At 44.5% G+C, this 19,457-nt stretch overlaps 1 long non-coding RNA gene across 1 annotated transcript in view; it reads right to left on the bottom strand.

Moving 5' to 3' along the window:
• LOC110538832 overlaps positions 1-19,457 on the bottom strand; it is a 95,483-nt gene that overhangs the window by 39,924 nt on the left and 36,102 nt on the right. The window contains exon 2 of the long non-coding RNA XR_005035626.1: positions 284-348. This is a non-coding gene — a long non-coding RNA (uncharacterized LOC110538832). The remainder of the gene's footprint in view (positions 1-283; positions 349-19,457) is intronic.

The raw sequence follows: 19,457 nt of genomic DNA, 5'->3' as shown, positions 1-19,457 counted from the left end.
AAGAAGTGGCTCTGTGAGAAAACGCCCAACTGCAGAACAACACACCAACAACATCCATGACAGCTTGGGGTGAAAGGTGGCCGGGTTAGCCAAAGTGCAGCCGTAGTTGGTCTGGTTCCTACGCTACAGTGAGGGAGAAACTCCAGAAAGTAGAGCCACACATGGTCACATGGTCGGAGGTTGTAAGGTATACACAGCTGAGCTCTACAGACCACAACTCTGACACTGGAACACCACAAGCAAACTGACACCGTTTGTAACCATCGGTAACATATATACTCACCACAAGAAGCCCTGTGAATCCCCCACAAGTCGTCTCATTCTCGGTTCCAGGAATCTTGATTCCATCTGTAGGCAAAAACGAAATGTAAAAAAGAGGGAAAACGTCACATATTTGTCTGGTTTTACAGTAACACAGTGCCAATGGCCAACGCACCAACAGTATTGGGTAACAGCACTATACTGCATATGTGCTTAATTCTGCACATTGAAATGTATTCAGCTGGGGTCTTTCTGGCAGATTTGTGGTGAACTAAATAAGCTAAAGGGGATGGGGCTGGAATGGGATTGGAACCCACAACCCACAGGACCAGGGTCCAGAGCTACTACCATTTCACTAAAGAGCAGACCAGAACCACTTGACAACCACGGGTGGATGACGATGGAACTGTGCCTTCCACCAATATCACCTTCAGACCGGTGTTCAGAAGTCTGGGCTTGATTCAGCATGTGACTATTACATTGGTTCCATTGTCCAATGAAGCAGCGATAAGATTTCCAATGCTATCTGAAGGTCTGGTCACTACCGACACCAAAGTATCACAACCCACTGAAATGATGTTAACCCCTTTCATAGGTCTTGTGTCATTCAGGGACACATAGGCAAAACACATTGTCAATAAGAAGCTTTGCTTCAGTCATAGTTATAAGGGTATATACTCCAAAAGGAACACACACACACACACACACACACACACACACACACACACACACACACAATCCACATTTCAAATCCCCAAAAACATTTCACTGATTGACTGTCTGGTTCTCTGAACAGGGCTGACTGTCTGGTTCTCTGAACAGGGCTGACTGTCTGGTTCTCTGAACAGAACTGACTGGCTGGTTCTCTGAACAGGGCTGACTGGCTGGTTCTCTGAACAGGGCTGACTGGCTGGTTCTCTGAACAGGGCTGACTGGCCGGTTCTCTGAACAGGGCTGACTGGTCGGTTCTCTGAACAGGGCTGACTGGCTGGTGCTCTGAACAGGGCTGACTAGCTGGTTCTCTGAACAGGGCTAACTGGCTCGTTTTCTGAACAGGGCTGACTGGCAGGTTCTCTGAACAGGATGTGATCACAGAGGAGACCTTACACTCCACCCAGTCCTCCTCTACTCCCCATGTCAGAACACAGTGTTTTAATAAACAACAGTGAAGCATGTCTTTCCTTTACTTGTAATTAGGGCTCTGTCTATCTAATCCCTCCCCAACAAATGAGAAACACAACCTGGAGTCCATTTATTTTCGGTGCATGGATGGATGGGTGTCATTTAGAGAGGGAGGCGGAGAGAGAGAGGGAGGCGGAGAGAGAGAGGGAGGCAGAGAGAGAGAGAGGGAGGCGGAGAGAGAGAGGGAGGCAGAGAGAGAGAGAGGGAGGCAGAGAGAGAGAGAGAGAGAGAAAGAGAGGGAGGCAGAGAGGGAGAGAGAGAGAGAAAGAGGGGGAGGCAGAGAGAGAGAGAGAGGGAGGCAGAGAAAGAGGGAGGCAGAGAGAAAGAGAGAGAGAGAGAAAGAGGGAGGCAGAGAAAGAGAGAGGGAGGCAGAGTGAGAGGGAGGCAGAGAGAGAGGGAGGCAGAGAGAAAGAGAGGCAGAGAGAGGGAGGCAGAGGGAGAGAGAGAGAGAGAGGCAGAGAGAGAGGGAGGCAGAGGTATGTGTAATGTTTACTGTTAATTTTTGTTGTTTTTCACTTTATATATTCACTTTGTATGTTGTCTACCTCACTTGCTTTGGCAATGTTAACACATGTTTCCCATGCCAATAAAGCCCTTGAATTGAATTGAATTGAATTGAGAGAGAGAGAGAGAGAGAGAGAGAGAGAGACTCCACTGGCTCTCACAAACACACACTTTTTACAATAAAAATACCAAATGTGGAGAGTCACTTCTCTGTTTCGACAAGGGAGTTTGGGGCAAACCATTTGGTCAGAGCCAGGGTTCTATATTTAGAATATCTCCTAAAATGAAAAGCGCTTTGAAAGACTGGCCTGGGAGAAGGCTTTCTCCTCCCCATTGGTGACTTCAGTGGTCCGGTCTGCGTCACTTGTGACGAAATACTCACCATATAACATCTCTCCTCAGATACTCTCAGTATATCAGGAAGTAGAGCCAATATCACGCCCATGCCTAATGGCTCCACATTCCAGACCCCAATCCAAATCACTGTTTCAGTGAAAAATAAGGCCCTTCAGACTGTCATTCTAACTTAAAGAGTTGAGGATATATTATGGGTCAAACCAGCATTCACAATGTTATTTTTCCAACAGGAAAAGCCTGGTGTTGGCATACTCAAATCAAGTGTTTCTGACATGTAATGGTAGCAACAATAGTCAATGCTGAAATAATGTGTCAAAGAGGGGGTGCTTATATTTGTCCTGTTTACACATGTTCAGGTGTGTTACCTGTACAAGTGTGTGGTGAAATGGAAATGTGTTTTTTGCATATCCCAGTCCCCCGGAGACACCTAGGAGAGAGGGGTCACAGCATGGGATCAGCCATTTAGGGTTCAGTACATTGCGAAAGGACAGTCGGCTCAGGGATTCAAACTGGTAACCTTCCGGTTTCTGGCCCAACACTCTAACTGCTGTGTGTGTGTGTGTGTGTGTGTGTGTGTGTGTGTGTGTGTGTGTATCTGTTCTTGTCTATCCTTCTCCCTGTGTGTGTGTGTGTGTGTGTGTGTGTGTGTGTGTGTGTGTGTGTGTGTGTGTGTGTATCTGTTCTTGTCTATCCTTCTCCCTGTCTGTGTGTGGCAGGCTGAGGAGGTAATGGGGAAACAGTCCTAACCAACTCTATGCTCTCGTCTAAAGCAGGAACCTATCCTTTACTGTAACTAAAACAGACTGATAAACACAGATGATGTCAGGCATTACACCCCGAAGAAACCGTCACGGATGGGTGGGAGACCGCCGACAGGACAGGTAACCACATGGCGACAGAGGAAAAATGCCAACAATATCCGCAGTTTGAGAGAAGAGAGAGGGTGGAGTTGAGAGAGAATGATAACATGTTTCTTCAGTGAACAGCACCCTCTAGAGCAGTACCCTCCACCCTTCATACCCTGCATCTCCCTGTCCCTCTACCCTCCACCCTGCATCTCCCTGTCCCTCTACCCTCCACCCTGCATCTCCCTGTCCCTCTACCCTCCACCCTGCATCTCTCTGTCCCTCTACCCTCCACCCTGCATCTCTCTGTCCCTCTACCCTCCACCCTGCATCTCCCTGTCCCTCTACCCTCCACCCTGCATCTCTCTGTCCCGCTACCCTCCACCCTGCATCTCTCTGTCCCTGTACCCTCTACCCTCCACCCTGCATATCTCTGTCCCTCTACCATCTACCCTCCACCCTGCATCTCCCTGTCCCTCTACCCTCCACCCTGCATCTCACTGTCCCTCTACTCTCCACCCTGCATCTCTCTGTCCCTCTACCCTCCACCCTGCATCTCCCTGTCCCTCCACCCTGCATCTCCCTGTCCCTCTACCCTTCATACCCTGCATCTCTCTGTCCCTCTACACTCCACCCTGCATCTCTCTGTCCCTCTACCCTCCACCCTGCATCTCCCTGTCCCTCTACCCTCCACCCTGCATCTCCCTGTCCCCCTACCCTCCACCCTGCATCTCCCTGTCCCTCTACCCTCCACCCTGCATCTCCCTGTCCCCCTACCCTCCACCCTGCATCTCCCTGTCCCCCTACCCTCCACCCTGCATCTCCCTGTCCCTCCACCCTGCATCTCCCTGTCCCTCTACCCTCCACCCTGCATCTCCCTGTCCCTCTACCCTTCATACCCTGTCCCTCTACCCTTCATACCCTGCATCTCCCTGTCCCTCCACCCTGCATCTCCCTGTCCCTCTACCCTTCATACCCTGCATCTCCCTGTCCCTCTACCCTTCATACCCTGCATCTCCCTGTCCCTCCACCCTGCATCTCCCTGTCCCTCCACCCTGCATCTCCCTGTCCCTCTACCCTTCATACCCTGTCCCTCTACCCTTCATACCCTGCATCTCCCTGTCCCTCCACCCTGCATCTCCCTGTCCCCCTACCCTCCACCCTGCATCTCCCTGTCCCCCTACCCTCCACCCTGCATCTCCCTGTCCCTCCACCCTGCATCTCCCTGTCCCTCTACCCTCCACCCTGCATCTCCCTGTCCCTCTACCCTTCATACCCTGTCCCTCTACCCTTCATACCCTGCATCTCCCTGTCCCTCCACCCTGCATCTCCCTGTCCCTCTACCCTTCATACCCTGCATCTCTCTGTCCCTCCACCCTCCATCTTTGAGGAAAAGATCATGATCATTAGAAAGCAAATTACGGACTCCTCTTTAAATATGCGTATTCCTTCAAAGCTCAGTTGTCCTGAGTCTGCACAACTCTGCCAGGACCTATGATCAAGAGAGACGCTCAAGTGTTTTAGTATCTCTTGAACCAATGATAAAAATAATTATGGCCTCTAAATCTTCAAGCTGCATACTTTCCCTATTCCAACTAAACTACTGAAAGAGCTGCTTCCTGTGCTTGGCCCTCCTATGTTGAACATAATAAACGGCTCTCTATCCACCGGATGTGTACCAAACTCACTAAAAGTGGCAGTAATAAAGTCTTTCTTAAAAAATCCTAACCTTGACTCAGAAAATATTAAAAACTATCGGCCTATATCGAATCTTCCATTCCGCTCAACAAAAATTGAAAAGGCTGTTGTGCAGCAACTCACTTCCTTCCTGAAGACAAACAATGTATACAAAATGCTTCAGTCTGGTTTTATACCCCATCAGAGGACTGAGACTGTACTTGTGAAGGTGGTAAATTACCTTTTAATGGCATCAGACCGAGGCTCTGCATCTGTCCTCGTGCTCCTAGACTACCTGGCATGAGGACTCCTTGCTGTCCCCAGTCCACCTGGCCGTGCTGCTGCTTCAGTTTCAACTGTTCTGCCTGCGGCTATGGAATCCTGACCTGTTCACCGGACGTGCTACCTGTCCCAGATATTTCAACTCTCTAGAGACAGCAGGAGTGGTAGAGATACTCTTAATGATGATCGGCAATGAAAAGCCAACTGACATTTACTCCTGAGGTGCTGACTTGCTGCACCCTCGACAACTACTGTGATTATTATTATTTGACCATGCTGGTCATTTATGAACATTCTAACATCTTGTCCATGTTCTGTTATAATCTCCACCCGGCACAGCCAGAAGAGGACTGGCCACCCTCATAGCCTGGTTCCTCTCTAGGTTTCTTCCTAGGTTTTGGCCTTTCTAAGGAGTTTTTCCTAGCCACCGTGCTTCTACACCTGCAATGCTTGCTGTTTGGGGTTTTAGGCTGGGTTTCTGTACAACACTTTGAGATATCAGCTGATGTACGAAGGGCTTTATAAATACATCTGATTTGAAGCCATTTTCCCATACTGAGTCAGTATAATGAAGGACAGTAAAATGTTTGCCTGAATGATGTGTTGGGTAATTCTGAAACAACAGCAGAGGAGAGATACGGTAAGGTAGACCAGCCACTACTGCAAAGAGATGGGCTGGCCAATGATAAGCATGTGACCCACAACAGCAGAGGAGAGATACGGTAAGGTAGACCAGCCACTACTGCAAAGAGATGGGCTGGCCAATGATAAGCCTGTGACCCACAACAGCAGAGGAGAGATACTGTAAGGTAGACCAGCCACTACTGCAAAGAGATGGGCTGGCCAATGATAAGCCTGTGACCCACAACAGCACTGGTGTAGAAAGCAACAAATACAGTGCCTTGCGAAAGTATTCGGCCCCCTTGAACTTTGCGACCTTTTGCCACATTTCAGGCTTCAAACATAAAGATATAAAACTGTATTTTTTTGTGAAGAATCAACAACAAGTGGGACACAATCATGAAGTGGAACGACATTTATTGGATATTTCAAACTTTTTTAACAAATCAAAAACTGAAAAATTGGGCGTGCAAAATTATTCAGCCCCCTTAAGTTAATACTTTGTAGCGCCACCTTTTGCTGCGATTACAGCTGTAAGTCGCTTGGGGTATGTCTCTATCAGTTTTGCACATCGAGAGACTGGCATTTTTTCTCATTCCTCCTTGCAAAACAGCTCGAGCTCAGTGAGGTTGGATGGAGAGCATTTGTGAACAGCAGTTTTCAGTTCTTTCCACAGATTCTCGATTGGATTCAGGTCTGGACTTTGACTTGGCCATTCTAACACCTGGATATGTTTATTTTTGAACCATTCCATTGTAGATTTTGCTTTATGTTTTGGATCATTGTCTTGTTGGAAGACAAATCTCCGTCCCAGTCTCAGGTCTTTTGCAGACTCCATCAGGTTTTCTTCCAGAATGGTCCTGTATTTGGCTCCATCCATCTTCCCATCAATTTTAACCATCTTCCCTGTCCCTGCTGAAGAAAAGCAGGCCCAAACCATGATGCTGCCACCACCATGTTTGACAGTGGGGATGGTGTGTTCAGCTGTGTTGCTTTTACGCCAAACATAACGTTTTGCATTGTTGCCAAAAAGTTCAATTTTGGTTTCATCTGACCAGAGCACCTTCTTCCACATGTTTGGTGTGTCTCCCAGGTGGCTTGTGGCAAACTTTAAACAACACTTTTTACTTTATATCTTTAAGAAATGGCTTTCTTCTTGCCACTCTTCCATAAAGGCCAGATTTGTGCAATATACGACTGATTGTTGTCCTATGGACAGAGTCTCCCACCTCAGCTGTAGATCTCTGCAGTTCATCCAGAGTGATCATGGGCCTCTTGGCTGCATCTCTGATCAGTCTTCTCCTTGTATGAGCTGAAAGTTTAGAGGGACGGCCAGGTCTTGGTAGATTTGCAGTGGTCTGATACTCCTTCCATTTCAATATTATCGCTTGCACAGTGCTCCTTGGGATGTTTAAAGCTTGGGTAATCTTTTTGTATTCAAATCCAGCTTTAAACTTCTTCACAACAGTATCTCGGACCTGCCTGGTGTGTTCCTTGTTCTTCATGATGCTCTCTGCGCTTTTAACGGACCTCTGAGACTATCACAGTGCAGGTGCATTTATACGGAGACTTGATTACACACAGATGGATTGTATTTATCATCATTAGTCATTTAGGTCAACATTGGATCATTCAGAGATCCTCACTGAACTTCTGGAGAGAGTTTGCTGCACTGAAAGTAAAGGGGCTGAATAATTTTGCACGCCCAATTTTTCAGTTTTTGATTTGTTAAAAAAGTTTGAAATATCCAATAAATGTCGTTCCACTTCATGATTGTGTCCCACTTGTTGTTGATTCTTCACAAAAAAATACAGTTTTAAATATTTATGTTTGAAGCCTGAAATGTGGCAAAAGGTCGCAAAGTTCAAGGGGGCCGAATACTTTTGCAAGGCACTGTACTTCACTTAGAACCATATAAACTGTCTGTCTCTCTGTCTCTCTGTGTGTGTGTCTCTCTATCCCTTCCTCAGGTTAAACCACTATGTTCCACAACCTCAAATGAATGCTTTGAACATTATAGAGGCTGATTTAAAACATTATAAACCCAACAAGGCAGGAGGCACAATGCATTGTACTACAGTAAAGACTTAAACCAGCTGAAGGCCGACACATAAACCCAACCATGAACACAACACAGTCAGTTTGACTTTTTCCTCTATTATTCCATGACATTATTCCATTATTCCAGTTATAAAACTGGACATGGTGGTGTTGCAACATGTATTCTGGAAATTAGTAGCAAGTTGGAAATACATATTTTGATGAGCTTTTTAGACGTCCCCAACGTTTTTATCCATGTTTTCCATTGCATGTGACCCATGCACTTAAAGTAGCACTTCATCCAGCTGGCATAAGACCTGGAATTGGGCTCTTGGTATTAACTAAAGCAAAAAGAAAATGTGACCTTTTTCAAAATGACAAAATATATATTTGAAAGAACTGAATTAGAGTAAGGGCTCAATTCAATCAAATACTACCACTACTACTACTACCACCAGTAATACTACTACTACTACTACTACTACTACCACCAGTAATACTACTACTACTACTACCAGTAATACTACTACTACTACTATCAGTAATACTACTACTACTACTACTACCAGTAATACTACTACTACCTGTAATACTACTACTACCACTATCACCACTACTACTACCACTACTACTACCACCAGTAATACTACTACTACTACTACTACTACTACCACCAGTAATACTACTACTACTACTACCAGTAATACTACTACTACTACTATCAGTAATACTACTACTACTACTACTACCAGTAATACTACTACTACCTGTAATACTACTACTACCACTATCACCACTACTACTACCACTACTACTACTACCAGCAATACCACTACTATTGCTAATACTACTACTACCACTACTACTATTACTACTACTACCACTACTACCACTACTACTGCTAATACTACTACCACCACTACTACTACCACCACTACTACTGCCAATACTACTACTACCACCACTACTACTACTACCAGTAATACTACTAGTACCACTACTACTGCCAATACTACTACTACCACTACTGATACTACTATTACTACCACTACTGATAATACTACTACTACCACTACTACTACTACTACTACTACTACCACCACTACTACTACCAGCAATGTGTGAGCAATCAAAGTAGCCACACATTTGTAAACGTTTCTAAAACGTCTCTAAAAGTAAGATCCACGCCCACTTAACTTGTAACAGCCACACAACGGTTTGACAGTATATTAGGCTATATCAAGACATTCATTCAGGAAGTCTACGGTTTTCTTTGCTTTACATCCTTGTTTAAACAACCAACCCAATACTGTAAATTCAATGCATAACTTTAATGAAAACATGGTTTTAATACAGCCTCTTCACATTACATGGCTTAACTATCTGTGTTTCCTCTCCTTAACTGGAGGTCAGTGCAGTAAAGTATTAGAGCCATGTTTGTTGTTTGCTCTGCCCAGTGTACTCCGGGGGACCTGCTGTTTGACAGGTTGAACAGGGACAAGTGAAAGCAGTAAAAACAGAACATAGCACCACTCTGTTTGCTTAAGAACCCAAAGAACAGATTGCCAAAACCTAATACATTGCAAGCTCAGTTGCTCTGCATTCCACCTGTCCATCAAACATTACTTGCAGAACCACCACGGGGGCAGGAGAGTAACGAGACAAAATGGAAGAGGGTTTGAGGAAGAGAATGTCATGTTTGACGCTGTCTGTGACCCTGTGTCTGTCAGTGAGGATTGGTGTTTTCACGTGTGCACATGCACATAATCACCCCTCCACCAGTAAACCCTACCTACCCCGTAATCAACCCTCCACTAGTAAACCCTACCTACCCCATAATCACCCCTCCACCAGTAAACCCTACCTACCCCATAATCAACCCTATACTAGTAAACCCTGCCTACCCCATAATCACCCCTCCACTAGTGAACCCCACCTACCCCATAATCACCCCTCCACTAGTAAACCCCACCTACCCCATAATCACCCCTCCACTAGTAAACCCCACCTAACCCATAATCACCCCTCCACTAGTAAACCCTACCTACCCCATAATCACCCCTCCACCAGTAAACCCTACGTACCCCATAATCACCCCTCCACTAGTAAACCCTACCTACCCCATAATCACCCCTCCACCAGTAAACCCTACCTACCCCATAATCACTGCCAGTTCCTTGATGCTAGTTGTGGAAAAAGTACTCAATTGTCATTAGAGGTCGACCGATTAATTAGGGCCGATTTTTTTACACCTTTATTTAATCTTTATGTAACTAAGCAAGACAGTTAAGAACACATTCTTATTTTCAATGACGGCCTAGGAACGATGGGTTAACTGCCTCGTTCAGGGGAAGAACGACAGATTTTTACCTTGTCAGCTCGGGGGATTCAATCTTGCAACCTTAGTTAACTAGTCCAACGCTCTAACCACCTGATTACATTGCACTCTACGAGGAGACTGCCTGTTACGCGAATGCAGTAAGCCAAGGTAAGTTGCTAGCTAGTTAAACTTATCTTATAAAAAACAATCAATCAATCAATCACTAGTTAACTACACATGGTTGATGATATTACTAGTTTATCTAGCGTGTCCTGCGCTGCATATAATCGATGCGGTGCGTATCATTGCTCCAATGTGTACCTAACCATAAACATCAATGCCTTTCTTAAATCAATACACAGAAGTATATATTTTTAAACCTGCATATTTAACTAAAAGAAATCCAGGTAAGCAGGCAATATTAACCAGGTGAAATTGTGTCACTTCTCTTCCGTTTATTGTACGCAGAGTCAGTGTATATGCAACAGTTTGGGCCGCCTAATTTGCCAGAATTTTACGTAATTATGACATAACATTGAAGATTGTTCAATGTAACAGGAATATTTAGACTGATGGATGCCACCCGTTAGATTAAATACGGAACGGTTCCGTATTTCACTGAAAGAATAAACATATTGTTTTTGAGATGATAGTTTCCGGATTTGATCATATTAATGACCTAAGGCTCGTATTTCTGTGTGTTATCATGTTATAATTAAGTCTATGATTTGATAGGGCAGTCTGACTGAGCGATGGTAGGCACTAGCAGGCTCGTAAGCATTCATTCAAACAGCACTTTTGTGCATTTGCCAGCAGCTGTTTGTGACTTCAAGTCTATCAACTCCCGAGATTAGGCTGGTGTAACCGATGTGAAATGGCTAGCTAGTTAGCGGGGTGAGCGCTAATAGTGTTTCAAACGTCACTCGCGCTGAGACTTGGAGTGGTTGTTTCCCTTGCTCTGCATGGGTAACGCTGCTTCGAGGGTGGCTGTTGTCGTTGTGTTCCTGGTTCGAGCCCAGGTAGGAGCGAGGAGAGGGACGGAAGCTATACTGTTAGACTGGCAATACTAAAGTGCCTATAAGAACACCCAATAGTCAAAAGTTAATGAAATACAAATGGTATAGAGGGAAATAGTCCTATAATTCCTATAATAACTACAACCTAAAACGTCTTACCTGGGAATATTGAAGACTCATGTTAAAAGGAACCACCAGCTTTCATATGTTCTCATGTTCTTAAACGTTAGCTTTCTTACATGGCACATATTTTACATGGCACATATTGCACTTTTACTTTCTTCTCCAACATTTTGTTTTAAACCAAATTGAACATGTTTCATTATTTATTTGAGGCTAAAATGATTTTATTTATTGTATTATATTAAGTTAAAATAAGTGTTCATTCAGTATTGTTGTAATTGTCATTATTACAAATAAATAAAAATAAATCGGCCGATTAATCGGTATCGACTTTTTTTGGTCCTCCAATAATCGGTACCGGTGTTGAAAAATCATAAATCGGTCGACCTCTAATTGTCATACTTGAGTAAAAGTAAAGATACCTTAAAGTCACCCAGTAAAATAGTACTTGAGTAAAAGTAGAAAACTATTTGGTTTTAAATATACTTAGTATCAAAAGTCTAAGTAAAAGTACAAATCATTTCACATTCCTTATATTAAGAAAACCAGACAGAATGAGTTTATTTATTTATTTATTTATAGAAAGCCGGGGCACACTACAACACTCAAAGCACATGTGTTTAGTGAGTCCGCCAGATCAGAGGCAGTATGGATGACCAGGGATGTTCTCTTGATAAGTGTGTGAATTAGGCAATTTTCCTGTCCTGCTGAGCACTCAAAATGTAACAAGTACTCTTGGGTGTCAGAGAAAATGTATGGAGTAAAAAGTACATACCTTTCTTTAGGAATGTAGTGAAGTAAAAGTTGTCAAAAATATAAATAGTCAAGTCAAGTACGGACACCCCCAAAATCTACTTAAGTAGTACTTTCAAGAAGTTTTCCTGAAGTACTTTACACCACTGTTTGATGCTGTGCTGCTTCATGTGCTGCTAAGTGGACCTACGACACACAGCCACGGCCACGGTGTTATACACACTCTCCATAAATGTCTTGATGAATTATGCCTTGATGACTGACGAGCCAGAGACAATGGAAACTTCAACTGACTGATTGATGGGATTCTAGGCCCCCTATCCCTGCCTGATCTGCTATAAAGTTATCATTCAACGTTCAGATAAACGAGTTATTATACTAGCAAGTGTCCGTCTTTTATCCTTAATAAAGCTATTAGCACCCCCTCCCAAACCACCGCAGAAGGCAGTGGTACAATCCAATGTGATTTGTATGTGTTGGAGAAGAGGGGGTGCTCATATAAACAAGCATGAAAGGGGCCCCTCTACTCAGCCCAGCGAGGTCGAGATGCGCTTCAGTGGGCCAAGCTTTTGTTGTCACTCCAGTTCACAAACCTTTTAGCCAGAGAAAGGGGGCTGATTCTCTCTGTGTGCAGGCCCAAATGATGCCATAAAATGTGTGCCTGCCTGGGTGAAAAGCGCTTCAGCAGTGCTTTCAAGTGATTTAGAGGGGTATGAGAGAGAGAGAGAGAGAGAGAGAGAGAGAGAGAAAATGGGATAAGAGAGAGATGTGAGAAAGAGAGAGAGAGCAAGACAGAAGGGGATAGAGAGAGATAAAGTGAGAAAGAGAGAGAGAGTGAGGGAGAGAGGGAGGAGGAGAGAGATTTAAATGTGATTCCAGAGAACACAGGAGGAACCAGAGATGACAGGGTGAATAATACCAAGGCAGTGATCGTCTCTCCATAGTATGTATTTAAAAAACTGCTCTCCCACTCCAAGAGTGCTGATGGTTGAAAAACAACAACAATAGGGAAGGAATAAAATACGTTTTCACGTGTTCAGGGTTCTGGGTCAATTTGGTTTAGTGATATTTTACTGTCAGGCCTTGGTAAAAAAAAACAGCACTCTGTCCTGTCAGGCCTCGGTCATATAAACAGCACTCTGTCCTGTCAGGCCTTGGTCATATAAACAGCACTCTGTCCTGTCAGGCCTTGGTCATATAAAGAGCACTCTGTCCTGTCAGGCCTTGGTCAAATAAACAGCACTCTGTCCTGTCAGGCCTTGGTCAAATAAACAGCACTCTGTCCTTTCAGGCCTTGGTCAAATAAACAGCACTCTGTCCTGTCAGGCCTCGGTCATATAAACAGCACTCTGTCCTGTCAGGCCTTGGTCAAATAAACAGCACTCTGTCCTGTCAGGCCTTTGTCAAATAAACAGCACTCTGTCCTGTTAGGCCTTGGTCATATAAACAGCACTCTGTCCTGTCAGGCCTTGGTCAAATAAACAGCACTCTGTCCTGTCAGGCCTTGGTCAAATAAACAGCACTCTGTCCAGTTAGGCCTTGGTCAAATAAACTGCACTTTGTCCTGTCAGGCCTTGGTCATTTAAACAGCACTCTGTCCTGTCAGGCCTTGGTCAAATAAACAGCACTCTGTCCTGTCAGGCCTTGGTCATATAAACAGCACTCTGTCCTGTCAGGCCTTGTTCAGGTAAACAGCACTCTGTCCTGTCAGGCCGTGGTCATATAAACAGCACTCTGTCCTGTCAGGCCTCGGTCAGATGAACAGCAATCTGTCCTGTCAGGCCTCGGTCATATAAACAGCACTCTGTCCTGTCAGGCCTTGGTCATATAAACAGCACTCTGTCCTGTCAGGCCTTGGTCAGGTAAACAGCACTCTGTCCTGTCAGGCCTTGGTCAAATAAACAGCACTCTGTCCTGTCAGGCCTTGGTCATATAAACAGCACTCTGTCCTGTCAGGCCTTGTTCAGATAAACAGCACTCTGTCCTGTCTGTCCTGTCAGGCCTTGGTCATATAAACAGCACTCTGTCCTGTCAGGCCTTGGTCATATAAACAGCACTCTGTCCTGTCAGGCCTTGGTCAGGTAAACAGCACTCTGTCCTATCAGGCCTCGGTCAGATAAACAGCACTCTGTCCTGTCAGGGCTCGGTCACATAAACAGCACTCTGTCCTGTCAGGCCTTGGTCATATAAACAGCACTCTGTCCTGTCAGGCCTTGGTCAGGTAAACCGCACTCTGTCCTGTCAGGCCTTGGTCAGATAAACAGCACTCTGTCCTGTCAGGCCTCGGTCAGATAAACAGCACTCTGTCCTGTCAGGCCTCGGTCATATAAACAGCACTCTGTCCTGTCAGGCCTCGGTCAGATAAACAGCACTCTGTCCTGTCAGGCCTCGGTCAGATAAACAGCACTCTTCATGGTATAAGGTGAGTTTCTGCTTCCGAAGAGGCTGACCTCACCTCAATTCAAGTTCTCACGCAAGGATGAGCAAGCAGAAAAAACACAACTTCCTCTTCAGGGTGACGAGGCATAAGATACACCAATCACGTAGCAGCACAACAGGAAAGAACAAAGATGCCATTTAAGACCGAAAATTAATCTTGGTACTAAGAAATGCTATTTCCTCATGGGAATTCAAGTAAAACATTGCAGAACCTGTCAACCTGTGACCAATCACAATCGGAAAACATCCCTGTTATGGGAAAAAATGGACATTAAGATTCTGTGCAACAACTATCACAATTGACATGCATGGATAGCCTAGCTCCTTAACACGTTACAAAATGCCAGAACCCGTGTGAGCTGTTTGACAGGCAAGGCCCTGTGAGTGTGAGCCTTGCTACATGCTCCAGAATAAGCACGTCAGCGAAGTGAGTAGGCAATAATTCCGCAATGACACAATGCCAGTGTATGGAATTGTGCAGGGCCATACCATCATTGAGTCATCTCGTCAATGGGAACCTAATAAGCATGAGAACCTGACAATGTCAACAAAGAGATGCTGCCAAGCACAACAGCTTGTTGTGAGTGAAGCGAAGCTCCCAAAACAGGCTCAGTCCGGTTCCCTCCAAATCACATCACTAATGCTATGTCCCAAATGGCACCCTATTCCCTATATAGTGCACTAATTTTGACCAGAGCTATATGGAACCTGGTCTAAAGTAGTGCACTATATATACAACATGGTGCCATAGAGAATGCAGCAACAGTCTCAGCCATCAGGAAGACATTCCAGTTATTTTTCCTTTACTATTTCTGTTCTATTTTAGGCCTGCTGTCCACCGTCTCTCTCACTCTCAGATTACATTGTCAATGTGTCTGCTTTCTTTTGATTGGCTGTTTGATCAAATTTGGTTTTGAAATATATATTTTTTTAAGTATCTGAGTGAGCAAGATTGTCTATTAGTGAGGTTGTCGATTAGTGAGGTTGTCTCTTAGTGAGGTTGTCTCTCAGTGAGGTTGTCTCTCAGTGAGGTTGTCTCTCAGTGAGGTTGTCTCTTATTGAGTTGTCTATTATCAAAGTTTTCTCTTCGTGAGATTGTCTCTTAGTGAGGCTGTCTCTTAGTGAGGCTGTCTCTTAGTGAGGGTGTCTCTTAGTGAGGGTGTCTCTTAGTGAGGGTGTCTCTTAGTGAGGGTGTCTCTTAGTGAGGGTGTCTCTTAGTGAGGGTGTCTCTTAGTGAGGGTGTCTATTAGTGAGGTTGTCTATTAGTGAGGTTGTCTATTAGTGAGGTTGTCTCTTAGTGAGGGTGTCTATTAGTGAAGTTATCTATTAGTGAGGTTGTCTATTAGTGAGGTTGTCTATTAGTGAAGTTGTCTATTAGTGAACCTCACTTGTCTATTAGTGAGGTTGTCTATTAGTGAAGTTGTCTCTTAGTGAGGTTGTCTATTAGTGAAGTTATCTATTAGTGAGGGTGTCTATTAGTGAGGTTGTCTATTACTGAAGTTGTCTCTTAGTGAGGTTGTCTATTAGTGAAGTTATCTATTAGTGAGGGTGTCTATTAGGGAGGTTGTCTATTAGGGAGGTTGTCTATTATCTCAGGCCTATCAATTACTGAAGCACACACTGAAGAAGTGGTAGGCCTCCAGCAGACAGGAAGTCAGACAGCACGGTTCTGGGAGAGTAAGTTGGTGGGTGGTGGGGGGACAGAGGAGGAGGGGTGGTGGGAGGAGGAGGGTTGAGGCAGTGTTCTAGAAGGAGGAACCGAAGGCTGTCACTATAGGAGCACAACAGACCCACACGACCGCACCTTCCCTGTTCCCATCATGCCTGCTGCCACTCTCGCTTTCAGACCGGTCTGGGGTAGGGGAGGCAGCGAGGGGTGGCTAGGGGCACCACCGCACACAACCGTCACCTCACACCAGACGTCAGGTGACAAGTCACCTGCATCTTGGATGATCAGGTACTACACCAAACAGTAGATCAAACAATCACGTTTACAGTCAGCAGCAAAGGGTTCAGACCACTTCAGAAGTAAACTCCAGTAAGACCCAAGGCCCAACTTAGTATTTTTAAATTACTCAACAATATCAGAACATGCCTGGGTTTCCCCCCACATACACACACAGATGTCAGCTGCCTGCCAACTGCAGTCCTAACAGCACTAATGGCACAACAAGGAATACTGGGTCAACTAAGCTGCCCTACATACCACTGTTATCACCATTCACTAGCAACATTGTGGTTTAAGTTCCAGATAAAGTTTATGTTCTGGAGTGCTGTAGTCACCTCTGAGATGCTTTGAGGACAGAAACTGTTTCTGAACGTGTCGTACTTTACAGATCTAGGATCCAAATTCACCATGAGTCTGCCATGATGTCCATAAAAGTCCCTCTTGCTCAGTGGAACCCAGAAGGATATGTGACCCCCTGGTTACGTACGGTGCCGTTCTTTCAGCACCACGACTCCACGGGCGCTCAAATGACTTTAAATAACCTTCATCAGGTTCTGTTGCCTTCGTCTAGTAGTCCTCCTCTGGTCTTATTCTAACAAATAGAAGATGATAACTTCTCACAATGGTGCTTGTTTAGTGAAGTTAGATCAAAGCTGAATCAATGTCTCGCAAGATCACATAATGATTCATTCGTATTTTACATAACAGAACCAAATATAATAGCATATACTGTAGCATAGTAGGTCTTTAATAAATCCCACCAAAAACACCCACCTCAGTCATCTCTTATCTGAAGCTATATCGTTTTTAAAAATCCTCATGCGCCAAAACTCAGCCGCACAACCACTAGGCAGGACATATGTGTTGATTGAAACAGAAAGGCTACTAGTTAGTTAACACCATCTGCTCGAATTCCTTCACAGAAAAGTATTTCAAGTAGATCTAAATGCATATTCCCATGAAAATGATTGAGATCAAATGATTGGCATGCAAACGCAGTTTGGATGTTTCACCGGTTAAATGTGAAGAATTATTCTTCACAATTGACCGTGATGATGGCCTATTTTGAAATAAGGTATGCCATAACTTGGTGTTTCAGGGTATTAAAAATAGAACATGTTCTTGAAACAATATGTGTGGGCATAGACAGACGTTGCAATTGGAGGATGCATTTTATGCATAGGCCTATCGTACAATGATATTCAATTGGGTATCGACAGAAATTATAATTGTGAAATTATGACATCATAAAAACAAATGTTGCACTCCCACACCTAAAAAAATTGCAATACACCACTGGAGTTTAAGGGAAGTTGGCGGGTACACAGCGCACTGCTCGGATGCTGGGATTATTTTGGACGAATGCGAAAAGGTAACCTACTTTCTGTGTGACAATCAGATAAAAACATCATGACAGGTGGTGTTCATGCCACATTAAAAAGTCATCCATTTTTACTGTAAAATAAAAAGTGGTTCCGTGAGGTCCTGTGAAAAAAAGGTACCGTGAAAAAACGTGACCCCTTATGGAAATCAGATGCCCAAAACAACGGATTGGTTTTGTGTGAAGCTCACCTTTAAATGGGCTCTCCAGATGATATTGAACCTTGCATTTCAGACACTTGGAGTGAGTGACAAACTTTAAAATCATGAAACATGATGTAGTAACACAGGCCTCAAATTCAGACTTCAACTGTAGGCCTAAATGCAGTTCTGTAGTTCTCTAAAGTTGTCCCTATCCCGTGTCCCAGGCTGTCCTACGTGACACACAAAAGGTCACGCTAATACTAAGAAATAAAAGTAGTGTTACAATGAATTACCATAAATTCCTCTCAGAGTGGCTAAATGATGATATGTTGTTGTTGCAACCGCACTTGATAATTGAAGCAGTCAATCAAACCAGGGGTGTTTCCAGACAGAAATATGAACTGGGTGTTCGCCAACACCCAGCTTACTTCAGGAACAAATAGAATTCATGTCATGTAATTCAACCCACTGAAACCTCGAACCATCACTCCAACAATGGTGGAGATGCAGGACCTAGCTGATCATGATTAGAAAATGATTGGTGGTTGGTGATAAATGCAAGAGAGGTGATATATCCGTAGCATGCTCTGTTTTGATTTTTCAGAGATTATTAAACATGATTATGATGATGTAAATGCATGCATAAAGATGTTTACAGCCAGAATCCTCCATATTGAATGTGATGACTGAACCAACAGCCTAAAGAGGCTGTGAAGATTGAACGGCCCAGTTCGTCGGACAGGGCCCACAGTAACTCTTTCATCACAGCATGTTTGCTTTCTCTCTCTTCTCTCTCTGCTCCATCTATCTACTCTGCATCACTTTTGACCTAGAAAAGGGCCAGCGTGAGGAAGAAGAGTGGAGGAGGAGGAGGGGGAAGAAAAGGAGGAGGAGGAGGATGAAGAAGAAGAGGAGAATGAGGATGAGGAATAAGAGGAGTAGGATGAGGAAGAAGAAGAGGAGGAAAAAGAGGAGGAAAAGGAGGATGGGGAAGAAGAGAAAGAGGATGAGTAAGAGAGGGGTGAGGATGAAGAGAAAGAAGCGGAGGAAGATGAGGAAGAAGAGGAGAAGGAGGATGAGGAAGAAGAGGAGGAGGATGAAGAAGAGGAGGATGAAGAAGAGCTGTAGGAGGATGAGGAAGAAGAGGTGGAGGAGGAGGATGAGGAAGAAAAGGATGAGAAGGAGGATGAGGAAGAAGAGGATGAGATGGAGGATGAGGAAGAAGAGGAGAAAGATGAAGAGAAAGAAGAGGAGAATGAGGAGGAAGAAAGAGGAGGAGGATGAAGAAGAGGAGGAGAAGGAGGATGAGGAAGAAGAGGTGGAGGAGGATGAGGAAGAAGAGGATGAGAAGGAGGATGAGGAAGAAGCGGATGAGAAAGAGGTTGAGGAAGAAGAGGAGGAGCAACAGGAGAAAGATGACAAGCAGGAGGAGAATGGAGATCAGCTGAGCAGCATTGGTAGTAGAAGTAGGGTTAGAGGCGTCATGCCCATAGGGGCCACAGGGACAAATGTTTAATGGCATTTGTATTTATTTTCTTCTCTGTAATACTCCTAGACACCTAGCA

Source organism: Oncorhynchus mykiss, chromosome 13 (assembly GCF_013265735.2).
Source record: "Oncorhynchus mykiss isolate Arlee chromosome 13, USDA_OmykA_1.1, whole genome shotgun sequence".
Classification (NCBI taxonomy): domain Eukaryota; kingdom Metazoa; phylum Chordata; class Actinopteri; order Salmoniformes; family Salmonidae; genus Oncorhynchus; species Oncorhynchus mykiss.
This window is presented reverse-complemented; position numbering and strand designations above follow the sequence as displayed.